The sequence below is a fragment of the Eptatretus burgeri genome, chromosome 8, assembly GCF_056783735.1.
Source record: "Eptatretus burgeri isolate ZD-2024b chromosome 8, Ebu_testis_v1, whole genome shotgun sequence".
Lineage (NCBI taxonomy): Eukaryota > Metazoa > Chordata > Myxini > Myxiniformes > Myxinidae > Eptatretus > Eptatretus burgeri.
In genome coordinates, this window is record NC_140968.1 from 108,046,271 (window position 1) to 108,066,662 (window position 20,392).

General features: G+C 40.6%; 1 protein-coding gene and 1 long non-coding RNA gene across 3 annotated transcripts in view; one reads left to right on the forward strand and one right to left on the reverse strand.

The window, feature by feature from the left end:
* The window catches only part of LOC147022506 (uncharacterized), a 122,632-nt gene extending 115,111 nt beyond the window's left edge, over positions 1-7,521 (forward strand). For both annotated transcript variants that reach the window (XR_015061280.1, XR_015061279.1), the window contains exons 3-4: positions 5,039-5,104; positions 6,740-7,521. This is a non-coding gene — a long non-coding RNA (uncharacterized LOC147022506). The remainder of the gene's footprint in view (positions 1-5,038; positions 5,105-6,739) is intronic.
* The window catches only part of LOC147022507 (uncharacterized), a 163,944-nt gene that overhangs the window by 111,887 nt on the left and 31,665 nt on the right, over positions 1-20,392 (reverse strand). The window lies entirely within an intron of this gene.

The following is a 20,392-nucleotide window of genomic DNA, read 5'->3' on the forward strand; positions in this document are numbered from 1 at the left end:
CCCCCTCTTCTGGGAAGAGGAAGAAGAGCCCTCCCGTCCTGTGATTCATGACGAAAACAACTCCCTCCCACTCGTGGTTGAGCGGAGGATGGAGCACCAGGGCATGAGTCACGCCGGGAGTGGGGGAGGCGCCGATAAGAATAAAGAAGAGATCCTCTGCTTTGTTCTGGCTGGCTTGTAGTGAGCTTCGGCTTCTGCTTGGCTCGGGTTCGGGTTGAAGGCTTTTTGAAGGCTTTTTGAAGGCTTTTTGCTTCGGCTTGGCTTTTAGCAGGCCTTTGGGTTCTGCTGGCGAGGGTTGAGACTTTGGTTCAGTGAGCTTCGGTTCTGCTTGGTGAGGTGGAGGCTTTTTGGAGAGCTTTTTGCTTCGGCTTGGCTTTTCAGCAGGCCTTCGGGTTCTGCTTGGCTCGGTTCGCTTTTTGGGCTCTGGCTTGGTTCGTCGAAGAGAGAGGCTTTGTTCATCAGAAGAGAGTTGAGCTGGTTGCTCGGCTCGGAGTTCTTGGTTCGTGTTGTGAGAGGCTTTGCTTATCGGAAGAGAGTTGAGCTGGTTGCTCGGCTCGGAGCTCCTTGTTCTCCGCTTGGCTGCTGGCTTGGTGCGACTCCTTGGTCTCATCTTGGAGGTGGTTATACGAGGAAGCGACGCATCGACGGGAAGGATCGGCGCCTCGTCTCACCAGCACGTGTTCAGAAGCGCGAGAGGATTCACTGGAGCTCACGAAGGATCGCGGCTCACGGCGATTGGATCCAGCTCGCTCTCGCTGCAGCCCGGTTCTGAGCAGCTTGAAGACCACACGAGGTGGAGAGGTTCGAGATAGGCTCTGGGTTTCAGCTCATCTGTCCTCTGAGTTGAAGTCCTTATTAAAGGCATCAGCCACCATTTCTTAGGTGTGTGTGTGTGTGTGTGTGTGTGTGTGTGTGTGTGTGTGTGTGTGTGTGTGTGTGTGTGTGTGTGTGTGTGTGTGTGTGTGTGCGTGCGTGCGTGCGTACGCGAGCGTACGTGTGTCCGTGGGCCCTTCAAATAAGAAGGGAACTGTTAAGTGCTTGTGTTGTATTTGCTTTACATTTCATAGTAGAACTCTGCTGTAGGTTTTTGCTCCTGTATTTTTCCCCCATTCCCCCATTCATTGCATGCCTGTGTATGGAAATAAATGTTCCCCATTGTTAAATGTCACCTGCTCGTTGCGTCCCTTCCTCACATTGACTGCCATGGAGCATTCGGAATGTTAGCTGGTTTTTAACACCGATAAGATAATCGGGTCCGACGGGGCTTGGCGATATATAACTGCTCGGCAATCGCAAACGGAACGAGCTGCTTAAGCGGCTCGTTTTCGTGCAGGCTCCATTGAGGTGTAGATCCCCGGGATTTCTGTCTGCGCGAATAATTAGGTACATCGATAATTCGGCGATCGACCCTGCAGCGCGTGGACAGAAGAGTTGGCTGATTTATGGTGTGGTTAACAACTCCCGTAGCTGGGTTTCGGCGTTGATCCGGAAGCTACGACTGGATTGCGCATTCGGTGGATGCGCGGCCTGGATTGGGTTGAAAAGCTCGTGCGCACGCCGAACGGGCAGAAATCCTCAACAATATAATATTGTTGTGCTTCTGGAAACCGTGTCCCTCCAACACCAATGGCAGCCAACATACAGTGGTCCCCAGGCAGTTATTTCATTAATGTACATTCAGATAGTCCCTTCCTTCTTGTCTCGTGGGTCGAACGGGATAGTGCGTTGTGTAAATCTCATAGCTCGGTCTGATGAAATCTCTGAACCTCATTCCTACTCTGCTGTTTTCTCTATTCCTGAGGTAAATCCAAGCATGGGGTCCACGCATCAGTCAGCAGGCGCTACGCTCAGACACCCAAGGATAAAAACCACAGCCACGCCCTTCGCGTAAGAATCCGTCCTCACAAAAGACCAAGGGCAGCAGTGGAAGCCAACAATAAACGCCAGTGCTGCACGGAGCACATGCCCCATAGCGATGACCCCCCACCCACTGTTCAGGTGATCAGAGGCATAAACAACACACCAAATGCTCACAACTTTCAGTACACACTCGGCACCCACTTATCCACCCATTTCTCCATTTAATAATTATATATATATATATCTTCTTCTTCAACTCAACCATCCATCTAATAACTATATCCAATCCTTTCCCTCAATTTCCTGACAGATTAGGGCTGGCACCGTGCATCCCACCGCCTCTGTAACTGCACGCACTGTGCCGGGCATGCTCGATGGCGGGCAGACCCGCACGCTGACCACGTGTACAATGGCGGACTCGCGCGCACTGTATGGGGTATGCTCTATGGTGGGCGGACCCATGCGCTGACCATTTGTACAATGGCGGACTCGCGTGCAGGCGTGATTTTTTTTCTCATCGTACAGAACGCGGCATGAATAACACATCTTTGGTCGGGTCTGCGCACGGGGTTACAATCACGTCTTACCGTCGGTGTTCGCTCACCACGACGGCCACGACGGCCACCTCCACCTCGATGCAGCTGCTGCCAGCAGTCATGCTGTCCGGCCGGATCGCTCAGGCCGCGTGGCGCACCACGGAGCAGGCACATTGACCAGGCTGACCGCGGTTCGTCGGGGCACAGCACGGAGTGCAGGTGCAAGGCGATTCATATCACGGAGTTCGGTGCAAGGCGATTCATATCATGGGGTTTGTAGCGAGACAATTCCGCAGCTTGGAACCATCTTGCCAGAAGTGGAGTGGAGCTGATTCCGGCCATCACGGCCGGGCTGTGCAGTGGCTGGGGCCCAACCAGAGCACCCAATTTGGGTGATGACACATCTCTTCGGCTCATCGCCCCCGCCCCTCAACCCGGGGTCTATAAATGGACAGGTCGCGGAGCCGCTAGTGTGTGTTCTTGCACGTCGTTCCTGCTTATCGTTCCTGTGTGTCACTCCTGCTCGTCATTCCCGTGTGTCGCTCCTGCTCGTCGTTCCTGTGCGTCGCTCCTGCTCATCGTTCCTGTGTGTCACTCCTGCTCGTCGTTCCTGTGTGTCGCTCTTGCCCATCAGTAGAGGATAAATGGAGTTTCTAAGGCATCCATGCAAATGAATGGGGAAAATGGGGAAAACTCTCTGAATCAACCCCAGAAAAGGCCAAAGCAGGAGACGGATTCCTTCGCCTCCCATACAAACAAACGTAAAATTGAGACAGTCTCAAGGCTCATCGGGTCAAAAGAGGAGACTGAATTCCTCCCCCTCCCAAACAAACAAATGTAAAATTGAGACTGATCTCTGCCCCATTGAGCAAATGTTAAACTGAGACTTACTGATTAAAGCAATTTTTTCCTTTTATATTTTCATTCCACTCAAAGAGTGATCCAATGAATATTTGTTCATGTTCTACTCGAGGTAATAAATTAATTTTTCTATTACATTCATCACCATCGAGTATATTCACAAAGATTATTTTAGAACTTAGTTCTTGGTTTATATGTCTTTGTTGAGCAGAAATAAAATGATAAACTTCTCTCTGTTCTAGTTTGACCACCTCCTGATCCACATATCATTTTGAGATTGTAGAAATTGTTTTTCCATTGTTCAATTGATAACCATCAACGTTTTCAGTCCATTCAAGGATATTAATTTTTTTTCTTGACATCCTCCAACTTATTTGTAATTAAATTTATCCGCTTATTTGTTTTATATACTTTTACCCCGGTTATTTCTTCAATAAGACTTATTTGATATTTCTCACTTTCTTTATGTTTCACATTTAAATACCAAGGCTGATTACATCTCCACTCTTTGGTTTGGTTGTTGCTTGGTTCTATCATTTATAAATCAGTAAAAAGATGCCCCTTAACACTTATACTTATAACCATAAGGGATACTCTTGATTCCATTCTCCAAAATATATCTTTCATCATCAAAAGCTCCTTATGCTTTCTTATTTATCTCTTCTGTATATAATTGATGTTTAACCTTAAAGAAGGAAGAGTACAGAAAAATGAATACAATAAGAAGTTATAAACAGTTGTAATAATGTTTAAAGTTTGTTGTTTCTTTGATTATATTTTTATTTATTCCCTTTAGCTTCTTATCACACCTTTCAATGTTATTATTATCAATATACGTAAAAGCATAAGACTTTGATCTCAAACCCACAAATTCACTCATGACCTTTCCACCCAACTCATCCTTAAACTTAATAATAACCTTTTTATTCTTTTATGAAAATAACATACTCTCAGTCATAATTACTTGTATCATACATATTAATATTATCAATCATATCCTCATATACATCACTTGTCTTAATTTGTAATATAAAACTATCTGTATCCACATATCACAATGACACATTATCCTTGTACTCTGATTTTAAAATTATTATAGTAATAGTCATACATTAACGACTTTGACAAGTCAAGAATTGATGTTCCCATATAAATATGTTGATCCATTTCAATACTCTTTTTTTTTCAAATGAATAGCACAAAAGTTCTCTCAAAACACCTCCGCTCATTCAAAACTTGGTCTATTGATTAACTTTGAAGCCTGTTTCCAAGATGTAGAAAGTCTTATGTTTTGTCGATTCCTAACATTTTCCATTGTCTTTCCAAATACAGCATTATTCATTAATTTATAAAAATCCTTCTCAAAATCTGTTTCTGCATCTGTTCTCCTTTTTGTATTAAAATCAATATATTTCTTTAACCAATGACTTTAAATTTCAAAATTCGATGAATTTTTCTCACTCTCAACCCAGCAGATAAATATTGTCTCAAGTTCCTTTGATGTAAAACATAACTTTTTTATCATGTAATGTTGTAAGTAGTTTTTCTGGAGATTTACCTTTTATATTAAATGACTGTTGGTAATCACTTAACCATTCTTTTCTTGGACTTTCTTTATCGGGGCAATAAGGTCGGTCTTTATGTTTGTTATGAAGTTCTTCTGGATATTTTAAATCAACCTCAAAATAATATCCAACTTCAGCTTCATCCAATTCTTTTTGAGAGGAGATAACAATGTCAAGTAAAACTTTTTCATAATGTTTTTCTTTAACCCATTTCAGGTTTCCAGAAGGTAAAGATTGAGACAAAGCCCACCCATACAAATTGTTAGCATCATAAGAGATCAGGTAAGAGTTGTCCTCATTCTTATTATAATCAGGAAGATATTTGTTATTTGCTTCAGCATATCTCTTGGAACATACTTGAAACATTCCTCCTCTTTCTGCCTTCTCTATGATTAAAAGCATACCTATATCACTGATTAATTCCAAGTTTTGTTTTGTCATTTTTAACATAGAACTCCAAGACAAGCCCGGGGCTGTGTAATAGTGAACGGGGTCAAATCCATAAGAATTTTTGTTATGACAGAGTGTTCTAAAAGTTTCAAACACATCAACCAATAACAATACATCAGTTTATAATTCAATCATGATTTTCTCCAAGATTCTTTGTATTAAACTTCTCCCAAATCTTTTTAGCTTGTGTATAATCTCTATCGGAAATATGAGTTTTATTTAACTTTCCATAGAAACTTTCCTTTGAAGAAAGTTGTGTTTCTTTAAACTTCTCAAATGAATCCATTTTGTCATATGGATATATTCCCTTTTGTGATAAGAGATCAATCTCTTCTTTATTTGAGAAATGTGATTTAAGATTCGGGAAGTTTTTAATATTTGATACTAAGTTAGAGAATGCACTTGACATAAACTTGTATGTGTCAAGAAATCTGATATGGGTTATGGGGGATGTATGAATTGTTTTTGTGAATGAGATGTATTTTTGATCTGTGATAGGAATGGCAGAAATATCTCCAGATGTCTTTGAAAGTTCATTTATAAATTCATGTGTGTCATAGTGAGCGTTGTTGTGAAGAAAGACAGGAATAAAATTTGGAAGCTTGTAATTAAGATGACAACGTGAATGAGTTGGACCTCTATATTTACCAGTAAGATGACAGTGATCCCTAACCTTGACCTCTCCCTCAATTTTTTCCTCACAAATATGACAGATACTGTTCTTTCAAAATTCCTTTTTCTCTCCCTTTGTTAATGACATTGGTTGATCAGTTTTAACCATTATTTCTCTTTGTCTTATACAGTCTTTTTGTAATCGTCTTACAAACTCCTCTGAGGCATCTTCTCCTCTATAAAGTTCTAACTTGTATTTATCACCAACAGATGATTTAATGTAATAACAGAAACCACAAGGAGTATGTTTTTGATATTCATTTGTGTATGATTTATTTGGATTTCGAGAAACAGTATCTACCTTTTCAAGGATACTTTCAAAATCAGCATATATCACAAACGGTTGTTTTATAGGTTTGTGAAAATCTTTGAATGATATGTCTGAACCTGCTTTTGGTAAATTGATTACGGTTGATTTATGATTACGACAATATTTCGAATGTTGATTTCATCGTTCTTTTGTGTGAGAGGAATTGAGACATCTCTTACAAGCATACGTTTTACAATTTCTCTTATATAGTTGTGGTTTGGTTAATCTTGAGAAATTTTTGATGAAAGCATAATGTGATTTTTCCTTTGAAGTAAAGTGGAGAAGGTCAATGTGTGTTTCATCATTTTTATAGTTGTTTGAAATTTTTAACATCTGAACTTTGTTTGTATCTGTTAATCCAGATACATTAACAGATAGATTATTCATTTTCTAAAATTTAGGAATCTCTCTCAATGACATTGGAAACTTTAAATCTTTAACATTTAATGTATTCTCGTATTTCTAATAATGTTCAACCCCTTCAGGATTCCATTGTGGAGGATGAAAGTGAGCAAGAACAGACCATAGAAAACATTTATTATCTTTGTTTTGAATATTAACAACCGCTTTCTTAAGTTTCATTTCTTTTGGGAAATTATTTTAAGAATAAGCTTGAAGAGGATCTGATTTTAAGATGTGTATATCTAAAAAGATTTTTTTTTAAATAGTAAATCCACTACCCACTACAGTGTTATCAACATCTTGTTCTTGTCTCTGGAGTTCATCGTAAACATCACATCTTACAAAATCTTGAAATGATGAGATAAAGTGAGGGTTTGTCCTCATATTGGGAGTCGTTTCATCGTCTTGTCTTAACATTTTTTTTATTTTACTCCCATATAAAACTTTAAAGTTTTCATTTCATTTAATGTGTTTTTAATTATAGTTTCAATACTTTGTTGAACCATATCAACAGCGTCCATGATTGAAGATGGTCCAGGGTCTTGAAGACGAAACTATCTTATTTTTATATGCCCTTTAAATGCACCATCAGTGTTTTCAATGGAGAATTAAGTGGCACCTTTCGTTTCTTCATTGTTCTTGTGTTTGCATGATTGAAGGTGTTTATTATAATTTTTTAAAAGAATATCATTATCACATCTTTCACAATGTTTTGTTTCTTGGTCAAGTGGAGATTTTTCTCTGAAAACATTGAATGTGTGTTTGTTAGTTTGAAGGTGTTTTTTTATAACGTTTATATAATCGTGATTACAAACATCGCAGTTTGTTCTATTCACCATATTTATATAATAAAACTTTGCTTAAAATAAAATTTTCTTGATGAAAATTTCGTTTCATTTATAGGTGAATCTGTGCTGAAAACCATTTTATCCTCCAACTTTTTCCACTTAATAAATACAATGTATCAAGACACAAAAGACAAGTTTCAATCAATCCCTTCATTTGTAAAAGATACTGAGAAATATGTCAAGGATGTAAAATTGAACAAAGATAAATATAACAACTATTGGATAAAAACAATTATGGTGAATAATATGAGTTCTTCAATTTCCTTCAGTGGAAGGGCTTTTAGTATATCTGGAATAACTTCAATTAAAGTATCTCTAACAAAAGTTTCTCCTCTCCTTCTGGAAATATATTTTAAACTAGAAAAAGCAATGAAACAAGAAAAAGTATCAAAAATAAAAACCTTATGGAAGAAGCTTTAGAAAGAAAAGATAAGACCATCTGCAATATGCAAGGATAAATTTGTATTTTTTTCAACAACCCCAAAGATGTAAATCCTGATGAAATAAAGGATGTTAATATATCAGGTGAAATGACATTTCGTTCAATAGTAGTTCAGGATCATTTTAAAATTACCTTTAATATAAAAAATGTAATCGTTGAATCTGTTAATGAAAAAAAGTAGAGATATCATTGGTAATGTTTTTTTCTACTAATTAAATAAGAGTCATTATTCAACTGAAGATTTTGAAGCTTATGAGAGTGATGACAGTTATGACACCGAGAGTTTGTGTTCAAACGACAGTTATGATAGTGAGAGTTTGTGTTCAAACGATAGTTATGAAAGTAGTTTTATAGTTGATTGTGAAAGTACCGAAGATGGTACCGAAGATGAATTTTAGTTTAAGTAAAGTTTTACTTTATAAAGATGAATAGTTTACTCGATTTTGAGCCTCTTGAATTCCCTGATTCTCCAAATGACAAATTTGAGAATTGTCCTGCATGTGAAAGAGTGGGATTAAACACAGTCAAAAGCCTATAAACAATTTATATTCTGTGATTATCTTCTAATTAATGATAAGAAAAATATAAAAAGGAATATAATTCTTTTAGATTTACACCAAAAATGAATTACTTTACAAGATTGATTAGAGAAATGAATGTAAAGTATGAGGGTGATAACCCACCTTTCCTTACAATGGAAGAAACTGAACGTATTGGAGAAATGTTCAAAGGATTGTTACATATTATTCACAATTTTCATTTTCAGGGAAATATCAACACAAGATATTGTATAAATAAAATAATGGATTATCTTGAAATTAAACCTGAACTGAGGATAAAATATGGAGTTTCTAAAAAAAGCCAATAATAAATTAAATAACCTGTTTTCCAAATATATAAATGACTGATTTTTTTACCCATTTGGGAAAATCAGATGAAATTTAACCCTTCAATGCATGAGTGCCAAAAGATATTGCAAGAAAACAGCCAAACTGTGTCATTTTTGACCCACTTATGCATCTAAGGGTTAACAACTATAACAATCTTCCAAATTCATTAAGATGTCTCGTAGTTGGTTCAAGCGGATGTGGAAAAACCTGCTTACTTTTAAAGACGCTCCTTCCTCCCAACGTTTTAGATTATGATAATTTAATAATTTTCACAGTCAAGTTTTCAACCTGAGTATCAACTACTCTCATAAAGGTTTTAAAGCTGGTCTTCAAAAAGAAGATATAATCGGTTCATTTAAACTTCAAAACAAACTAAATCATTAGAACATTGAAGATTTCATACAACTATTTTGTGAGACACAGAGATATAAAAAGAAATCAAAACCAATAACTTGTATTCTTAGCCATAATACGGATGATATACCATCTCCCCAAGATTTGGATAAATCAAAAAAGAACCTCATTATCTTTGATGATTGTGTTAATGAGAGAAACCAAACGGTAATGGACAGCTTCTACACAAGAGGGAGACATTATTCTTGCAATTGTATTTATCTGAGTCAATCATACTTTCAACTCCCTCGTCATTCCATAAGAAAAAATGCTAATACTTTTATTTTATTCAAGTTAAATTCAATAGATATAAACAATTTTTGGAGAGATAATTGTTCTACATTATGCAGTAAAAAGGAATTTGGGGATTATATGAAGCACACGACTGAAAAATATAAATATATTGTTGTGAAGCAAGATGAGATATGAATGGATATATTTTTTTATTTTATAAACAATTACATATATAAATGACAACTATTATTATAAATCGTGGGTAAATCTGCTTCTGGAAAAAACTTTCATAAATCAAGGTTCTTGTCCAGTACAAATGAGAATATTGTAAATTTACTTAAAAAACACCGCGGATACGCATTGTATCTTCAACAACGAGACCAATAAGACCTGGAGAAATAGAAGGTGAAGATTATTACTATATTTCAGTAGAGGAACATATGCGATTGAGGAATGAAGGTCAAATATTTGAGGAGATTTCTCTTGGTACAACAAAATATTCACATAGTTAGAGTGAGTTATAGAAACTAAAATCTGGTGGTCTTTGGATATTAGAAACTAATCCAGAAGGAATGAGACAAATTATTAAACATCTCAGTGGGGTTAAGATTTTATCATTCAGTTTTGATGTTGATGAAGAAACTCAACGCAAACTTATGAAAAGCAGAGATACAAGTATTAGTGAAGAAGAAATTACAACTTGTATTAATGTTGACGAAGAATTTGATGAAATATTTAAAGAAAAGGATTTATTTGAACACATCTACTTTAATGATGAAGAAAAGAAAAATTTCCCTGTTGATCTTTACAATCCATTAAATGATATTTTACAATAAATAAATGGATGCGAAAGAAAGAGCAAGAAGATTTATGGAACATCAAGAGTTAGTTTCTGTGTGTTTCTTCTTTATGTCTTCCTGTTGTTTTACAACTTTTGAAACCAACGGCTAAAGAAGCATTTGAAAAAAAACAAGAGAAATTTTTTCAACCACTTTTACAAACTTCCAAAGAAAAAATTGTAGATGTTTCCACAGTTCCCACATTAGAATATACTCCGAAAAAACTTCAAATGCTGAAAGATTTCAGTTAAATGACGGAGGAAGAATTGGGGCAAAAAGGAGCTTTTGATGATGGATTATTTCAACAACTGGAAGAGATTAACTCCCTGATTACATTGTGAATGCTCTTCAAAACAATGAATATTCAGCCGATTCAAAAACCAAAGCAGGACTTATTCCAACAGAACAACCAGCAATATTTCATCTTGTTCAAGAAAAGGTATTGATATTTAATGATGAATTACGGTTCTTGAGTTCTGCTCACCCCCCTGTTAAATTTACCCACAGATTAATGTTTCTTCTCACAAAAGATGGAAAACAAGGTTCAACTGTGAGTGATGAATCAAAGTATTTTGATCAACCATTGGACATGGAAAATAATGATGATGGAGTATATGTTGATCTGTTGGACTCTCTTAATTACAGGGTTAGTCTTTCTGGTGAAAGTAGGAAGAATGAGAAGGAGAAACACATTATTCAGGCTTTAAGTATCCTTGGTTCAGGTGTTAGTTTTCTTCCAAATGACCCATCACAATTTGTTAATGGACTGTTATTGTTGTTAGGTAGTCAGAAGGCTGGAAATAACAAGTTGTTTCGATGAAGTATCAGCCTTTTTGGACCATTTGATGAACATGAAAATAATTAATAAATGTAAATACAAAGACATTTTATCTCGTATTAAATAATATGAGCAGCACAATCCTTAGTTTTAATTTCACAACAAGCGACCACACTTCTTCATTTCCATCCCCACCACAACTTGACGCAAAAAAAGAATATGAGGTGCCTTTATTGTCCATGGAAACTTATAATACCTTATTTAATATAACCGATAAAAATGACAAGTTTCGTTATAATCCGGGAAGTGGACACAAAACGATAACAGTTTCACCCAGAGCATATGATATTTCTAAAATATCTTCCGCAATTGTTCGTCTTGTGAAAGAACAGGGTGATGAACGAAAAAATATTGTTATAGATATTCAAAAACGTACTTCAAAAGCAACGATTAAACTTAAAAATAACTACAAGGTTGATGTCACAATTGATAATTCATTTAGAGAGTTATTGGGTTTCTACTCAAAAAAGATTGAAACTAATGGGACGTTTCAGTGATAATGTCATTCAAATATCCTCAGGAATAAATTCGGTATTAATTCACTGTGATTTGATTGATGGTTCTTATGATGATGGAATAATAACAAATACAATATTTTCATTCAGCGCATACTCAACCCCAATTGGTTATGAATTCAATATGGAACCCAAAAATCTGGTTTATCTCCCTGTGTCAGGAAAAAACATTTACAGAGTAAACTTTAGGATAACCGATCAAGATAATCACATGATTTCTTTTAATGGAGAAATTATATCCATCAGAATTCACCTACGTGAAGTTTTCCAATAAATAAATACGATGGTTATTGTGAGGAAACACGAGTTGGGAAAATATAAAATAATTACAGGGGATGGGATGTTCCTTTCCCCATACAACAAGGGTGAAGGTATGTATCTTGGTAGAAGATACTATAAACCGAAGAGACAAAGGGGTGTTGGACATCAATTTAGAGGAGATGGGATAATTGATACTCAAATGGGTATTGGTTCAACTATTCTAGAACATAAAGACCTAATTGATTCAACTGCTTCTGCCATGGGGAATGTATCGGGTGCTATAAAGAGTATAAAAGATGACCAAAAGGAATCTCATAAATTACAAGCAATAAAAGAAATTAAGAAAGGTAAAACTCAGTTGTCTCCCCAAGAATGACAGAAAATAATTCAAATACTTGGGTCAGGGTTTTAAAAGTTTTAACATCTTTTTTCCTTAATAAATACAAGTATGGAAGCAATTGATAGTATGATTTGAATGATACCATTGTCATCTCAAACTCCACTAAGAAAGAAGACGACTTCAAGGTAAATGCAATAATTGGAACAGACTGGAATGCAAATGGTACAAAAAGTTTTGAAATAAATAATTAATCAACAAACTTATTTGAATCTATCCGAAAGTTTCTTGTTGTGTAAATTTACATTCACTAAGGCTGGGAATAACACAAACGCTACACTCGTAAATGATTTCTTCTGGAAAATGTTTGATAGTGTTTGTTTGTACATTGGAACACAAGAAGTTGAAGCGGTTGATTATGTCTCTGCTGCATCTGAAATGATGAAATTTACACTATATTCATTTGGTGATAGAATGGGAAAGTGAGCTGTCGAAAGTTTTATTCCTGATATGTCAACGGGAACAAGCACAGACCCTGGATATACTCAAAGGAAAGGAATGTATAATGATGATGCAAAAGCAGACAATAGTTTACAGACAAAGCCACGATATCTGTGGATCATTTTTTTTAAACCAGATGGTGATACTGCTACTGATAAGAATAATGCATTGAATGATAATGCTGAGGTGAAACAACTTCGTGTTTCTCTGGATGGAACATTTTATAGTTGTATACTAACAAACATTCAGTTGTAAAAATAGATGATATTTCCCAGCAGTCTGCTTCAGATGTCTTGAATGTCAGGTCAGATTCCTCCAGACGATTAACTTGTGTGTTTGGTTCAACCAGACGTGTGTTTAAACTGAAAAATAAAAATGAAAAATAATAATGACTCAACACTCAAGGTAGATATCGAGACAGACAGACAAGCACAGAGAGACAAGCAGAGAGAGACGGACAGACAGAGACAAATGGACAGAGAGACAAACAGATAGAGAGACAGATAGACAGACATAGAGAGAGAGACAAACAGATAGAGAGACAGACATACAGAGACAAGCAGAGAGAGACAGATAGAGAGAGATATGCAGAGACAGAGACAAACAGAGAGAGAGAGAGAGAGAGAGAGAGAGAGAGAGAGAGAGAGGAGAGAGAGAGAGAGAGAGAGAGAGAGAGAGAGAGAGAGAGAGAGAGAGAGAGAGAGAGAGAGAGAGAGAGAGAGAGAGAGAGAGAGAGAGAGAGAGAGAGAGACGCACACACTCACACACACACATATGTGTGTATGTATATATATATATATATATATATATATATATATATATATATATATATATATATATATACATACATATATATATATACACACACACACACACATGCACGTGTGTGTTTCTCACCTTGAATTCGGAATCAATGGGCATGATAGTAATTCTTTCCAGTCAAAAATAATATCGTTCAGTTCATTCCTGAAGGATTTAACATCTTGAGGAAAATCGTTCATTTGTATGCATTCCTCGTGATATTCAAATAATTCTTTCTCCACATCCGTAAAGAACGATGTTTTGATTCGGAACAACCTGTTGAAAAAAAAGTCAGGTCAGGTCAGGTATGGGAGCATGTGCCAGAACAGCACGTCGCTGCGTCCACTTTCCGCCGGTACTCCAGGGGCCTCCGTCTGGCCATCCCCCAGGCAGATGCCAGGCCCATCCCCATCTCCTTGAGATGATGGTCAATCTGTTGCAACCATGAGGCACGTGGTCGACCCACTGGCCTCCTCCACTCATGAGACTCCCTCGCTGAGAGAATCTGGTGAGCAGGATCAGAGTCAGGAAAACGAGCCACATGTCCATACAGCCGCAGCTGACGCTCACGGACTATGCAGGTAACAAATCTCATCCGAGTCTCTCTCAGCAACCGCTCGTTGGACACAAAATCCGACCAGCGATAGCCAAGGATTCTCCGAAGAGACCTGGTACCAAAGGAATTAAGTCTCCGTCTCAGATCCTTGGTCAGAGTCCAAGTCTCGCACCCATAGAGCAAGACTGGAAGTACCAAGGACCTGAAGACTCGGACTTTCGTCCTCCCGCACAGGTACCGGCAGCGCCACACCCCATGATCCAGTGAATCCATGACTCCCCAGGCCCGACCCAGACGTCTATTGACCTCTGACTCGCAGCCAGCAGAGACATGAATATCACTGCCAAGGTAAGTGAATCTCTCCACGACCTCAACATCCTCACCACAAACAGACACAGACAGGACAGCAGCATCCAAGATGTCACCGAAAGCCTGGATCTTAGTTTTGACCCAAGAAACCCGTAATCCCAACGGCTCCGACTCCTCATTCAGCACCTCGAGGGCCCCCAAGAGGATGTCTAAAGTCTCCGCAAAGATGACTGCATCATCTGCAAAGTCAAGGTCCGAGATCTTGACATTCCCAAATGACGCACCGCAACTTGATCTCTCCGACATCCTCCCTAGAATCCAGTCCATACAAGTGCTGAAAAGTGTGGGGGCAAGTACACATCCCTGACGAACTCCAGTAACAACTGGAAATAAGTCAGAGATGGTACCACCACACTTCACAGCACTCTCAGTACCAGAGTAGAGTTCAGACATCAGATCGATCAGTTTTGTTGGCACCCCACGAAGACCAAGAATCCTCCAGAGGACATCCCGATTCACTGAATCGAACGCTTTACAGAGATCAACATAGGCTGCAAGCAGCCCCTGCCGAAACTCTCGTCTGCGTTCGGTGAGGACACGAAGTGCAAGGATACGGTCAATTGTTGACCTCTTTGGTGTAAAGCCTGACTGCTCTGGACGCTGGTGCTCAAGCAGATGGTGGCGAACCCTATCGAGAATTATCCGAGCAAAGACCTTGCCCGGCACTGAGAGCAGCGTCACCCATCGGTAGTTGTTGCAGTGTTGGCGATCACCCTTCCCTTTCCAGAAAGGGACAACAAGGCCCCTCTTCCAGTCAGTTGGGATGATGCCTGTGTTCCAGGCAGAGCACAAAACTGCATGCAACGACACGAGTGCAGCATTTCCACCAGCCTTGAGAAGTTCGGCATGGATGCCACAGATCCCTGGAGCTTTGCCCCGTTTCAACTGGGTCACCGCAGCCCGTGTTTCCACAAGCGTAGGTGGACCACAGTTGATTCGAGGGTCAGCAACAGGGATTGTAACACCCTTGACGTCCAACTCGACATTTGGGGGATCAGCCTAGTACAACCGCTCAAAGTAACCGGCCCAGCGGGCCTTCACTTCAGACTCCTCTGTCAAGAGCCTACCACTCTCTGCTCAAACTGTAGTGCTCCGAGGGATGGGCTTGGATGAACGTAATGCGCGAATTCCCCTGTAAGCGGGACGAGAATCACCTGTCCACAGGTGATGCTCTACCCCCTCACAGATTCCTCGCACATAGGCCTCCTTGTCCACCCTCAGTGCACGTACAGTTTTACGCCTCAGCTCCCTGAACAGCTCAGCTCTGCCATTCAGCCTGGCCCTGCGACTCTGGTCAATGGTATCCAGTGTCCCTTGAGAGACAAAATTCTTCTTTGCCCTGCGGTGAGCTCCAAGGCATCCACTGGCAACATCAAGGACGGTGGTCTTGAAGGCGCTCCACAACTCTTCAGGACCCTCCAAAGCACCCAGACCCCCCAAGTGTCCACTCAGCCTGTTCGCAAACTCCTCAGCTACTCTCTCATCCCTGAGCTTGGCAACATCCAGCCTCGGCTGGGATGGTACCATTCTCCAGGATTTAAGGTGCAGCTTTAGAGTTGCTACAACAAGCCTGTGGTCAGTATTGAGGAACTGAGCACTCCGGTAGACCCTGCAGTTCTGGATCATCCTCCAACGACCGTCAATGAGGACATGGTCAATCTCCTTTGCCACACCGCCAGCGTTGGAATACCAAGTCCAGCGATGAGCTTGTGGGCGCTGAAACCATGAACCAGCCACCCTAAGTCCATGACTTCTTGCAAAGTCAAGGAACTTAGTGCCATTCTGGTTCATAGTTCCTGACCCATGGGGACCAACACACACCTCATAACCATCCCTATCAGTTCCAGTCGATGCATTGAAATCCCCCAAGACTAGAAGTGTATCTCGTCTGGGGCACTGATCAACCACAGACTCGAGTGTGGCGTAGAATGCATCCTTCACGGTGAGATCACTCGCCTCAGTCGGAGCATAAACAGAGACCAGGGAAATGACACCTAAGGAGTGACGAATCCTTAATCTCATAATACACTCGTTGGCCGGTGTTACCTCAATTATCATTGGGGTCAGCTTATTGGACACAGCTACAGCAACTCCTTGGGTATGGTAACCATCAGAGCGACCAGACCAATAGTAGGTGTAACCACCCACCATTATCTCGCCGCAATCCGGTCTCCGAACCTCAGAGAGAGCTGCAATCCCGATGTCCAAACGCTTGAGCTCAGATGATAACAGAGACAGGTGATCATCCTCTCTTAGGGATAGGACATTCCAGGCACCCACCCGAAGGGACCGCCTCAGGTTAACGCAAGGAGACCGCCGTCTGGTGGACGACACCTCAGCACCACTCCGACACACTCTCCGCAATCTGACCCAGGGATGTTACCCCGTGGTTTCCCTCCTATCAAAGATTGGGGGTCCCGAAGGCTTTGCCCCAATCCCGTCATCCGGTGAGCTGCCCTGCGAAGGGAAGCTGCACAGGAGGTACTCCCACGGAGTGGGTTTTCAGATTTTTTTTTGCGTTTTTGCGTTTTGCGGAATGAAGGGTTTTACGGTGGCCGGAGTGCAAATCCTGCCACCAACCTCCTAATAAGAAGTGACCCAACTGCAGGAGGACGTCCGCAGACACAGTTGGGCACTAGATATGGATGGCCGTTGGCTCACAAGGAGCTCCTCCGCCCTTTGACAGGTTTTGTTTTTAATCCTGCTGGGTGTCCATATCCAAACACCCTCCTCACCAGAAAACCTGGTGGGGGAGACGGTTTAGTCGCCAACAACCCGACCATGGAACAGGTTAGTACAGGTTTACATGGTACCTGTAGCAGGTCACAGATCGAACCTGACCTGACAGACGTACAATAATTATTACAACAATAATTATAAAAAAAAGTCGTACAATAATTATTGGTTGTATGGTGCTTTAATTCTGTTTTTTTTTATTTTTATATTTTATATATATATTTTTTTTGTATACCTTGGTCGAGGCTCGTATGAGAGCTAACACACAACTCACAGCAAGGAGGCATGAGACAAGAGGGGCGGGAGTGGAAGGGACAAAACATTGGGGAACAGACACAGGTGAACTGTGGAAGGGAGAGGGATGGGGATGGGACGGGGAACATGGCGAGGGGAAGATGGACATTAAAGGGACTTTCAGGAAGGAAAGCAGGAGAATTGAAGGAAGTGGGCTTGGGTGGATTATCGGGGGTAGAAAAGATCGAGGATTTGGATGGGGGAAGATAAGAGGTGGTGGTGAACAGCTGTTTTGAAAGCCTGAAGGGAAGAATGGGAAAGAATAGAGTGAGGAAGTTTATTCCAAAGGCGGGAAAAAAGAGGAATGAAAGAGTGAAGATGAGCAGTGATTCGTGATTTTGGTAGTTTTACCAGAAGGGGGTTGTTGGCGGACCTTGAGCGCCCTGTGGAAATGTGGTTGGGACAAATCGCAGAGAGAGCAGGGGGGCAAGGCTGGAGAGGAGTCGGTAGAAGACAGAAAGACCACCGACCAACCTGCGGTGATTGAGTGAGAGGCCCAAAGACTCAGCTTCATTGCGGGAGATGCCAATGATCTTAAAAGCCCTGGTTTCGACAGCGTGAAGTCGAGAAAGGTGGGAGGCAGGAGCACCAGCCCAGAGGGGAGAGCAGTACTCCATCAGGCTACGGACAAAAGCTTTGTAAGTGGTCAGGAGCTCAAGAGGGCCGAGGAAGGACTTTGCACGACGGAGGATTCCCAGTCGGCGACTGGCTTTTGAGGCAAGGTTGGAAATGTGACTTTCCCAGGAAAGGTCATGGCAGATAGTGAGACCCAGAAGCTTGAAAGAAAAGACTTCTTCCAGAGGATTGTTGAGAAAGTGGATGGGGGGGTTTTGTAAACCTTCATTGCGTTTTAATTCTGTTTTAAACAATAAATAATAAATTGGGTTGAGAATCTCACCTCTCATCTTGTGAAAACGATTGATCCGTAAGGTTGTCGTAAGAATCTGAATGCTCCATTCTCTGAATGAAACATGCTGGGCACACAAGTTGGTTTAAATAAACTGTTAGTAATGACGTAATGGGAGATTACAAAACAATGGTTTTTCCAGGATGTGTTCCAAATCGGAAATGACTTGGTTCGGGTAGGGCAGCCGTTCTTAAGCAGCCTGATTCATTTTAACATGAAAATGAAAATACTTTAAATTATTTTGATAAAACCTACGTTTAAAAACTGTTTTTCACTAAACTTTGTTCTGTTTGTGTTCTGATTTAAAATATAACCACGAGGCCTTGTCTCTCACAGAATACTTCCTCATTTTTCGCAGCACGACTGTATTCTGAAAACACTTCCCTATTTTATGAAACTCACCCAAACAGCCCTTTCTTTCGTGCTTGAAGAGATAAAGTGAATATAATACAAAAATTAATTTATTACCTCGAGTAGAACATGAACAAATATTCATTGGATCAATCTTTGAGTGGAGTGAAGTGCTTTAATCAGTAAGTCTCAGTTTAACATTTGCTCAATGGGGCCGAGATCAGTCTCAATTTTACATTTGTTTTTCTGGGAGGGGGAGGAATTCAGTCTCCTCTTTTGACCTGATGAGCCGTGAGACAGTCTCAATTTTACGTTTGTTTGTATGGGAGGGAGAGGAATCCGTCTCCTGTTTTGGGCTTTTCCGGGGTTGATTCAGAGAGTTTTCCCCCTTTTCCCCATTCATTTGCATGGATGCCTTAGAACCCCATTTATCCTCTACTATTTATCTATCTATTTATCCCCATTTATCATTTATCATTTATTGTTTGAATGTCAATCTGCTCGTTGCATCATTTGCTCCCATTGACTTCCACGGTGAGTTCGGGAAACTTGCAGGCTATTAAAGCCAATTAAAGTGGTCAATTGGTCCGACGGAACTTGGCGATTAAAATCACTCGACATCGCACACGGAACGAGCGCGCTTAGCAGCGCGCTCGTTCCGCGTATAAATTTCCGTATAAATTTCCGTATAAATTCTCGGTACTTCTGTCTGCGCGGATAATTAGGTATATCGAGATTCGGCGATTAACCCTGCACCGCGTGGACAGAATATTGACAGTTTATAGTGCGTTAAGGCATCCGTAGCAGGTTTCCAGAGTTGTCCGGAAGCTACGACTGAATTCAGGGTTTCGGCGGACGTGCGACTGCGGTTGGGCCTTAAGCGGTCGTGCGTGGCTGTCCAAATCGGCTAATTCGTAACAATATATATATATACATATATTGTTATGATTATGGGGGTAGATGAACCGATGTAATAGTACAGATAGGATTGTGTAGCGTGGCATGGTCCATGGATGGGTAGAAGCACCTCGATGTATAGAAGTCAGCGAATGTCAGCTTAAGTGTTACGTGTCCCACACGAGGCGTAGTGCAGTGTTACTTAGCTTATGGAGTAAAAATAAGTTCCCCTGTACGTGATTTACCTTCTGTGATTTTTTTCCCTATGTTTTTATATTCCAAGCCAGGCCCACAGAAGGAGAAGCCCCGCCTTCCCGGGTTTGGAGGTGAGGAGGACATGCCCTGGGGGGCGGAGGACAGAGATGGTGATAAAAAGAGGAGGGTGGAAGGTGCAGAGTTCTTAGCTCGGGGGCTTCAGAGACAGCAGATCGAGCAGAGCAGATTGCACGTTTGGCGTGATCGACCAGAGCCAATTGAGGAGGTGCTGGCCAGATTTGCGCATGTAGAGTGTGGAAAGCTGCTACAAGGGAAGCATGATTCTGTCTGCATGTGCATGTGGATGGTGATGGCGCCTTCCTCCCGGACTCGACAAGAGACGGCGCCATTTTGCTTGCAAGTGCACGTGCCAGACGAAGCTCCCCCAACACCAGATCGACGAGGGCCAGCCCTTGGCCAGGCTGAGTACCAGTGTATTTAAAAAAGGGGGGGGGTATTTTCGTTTGGCACC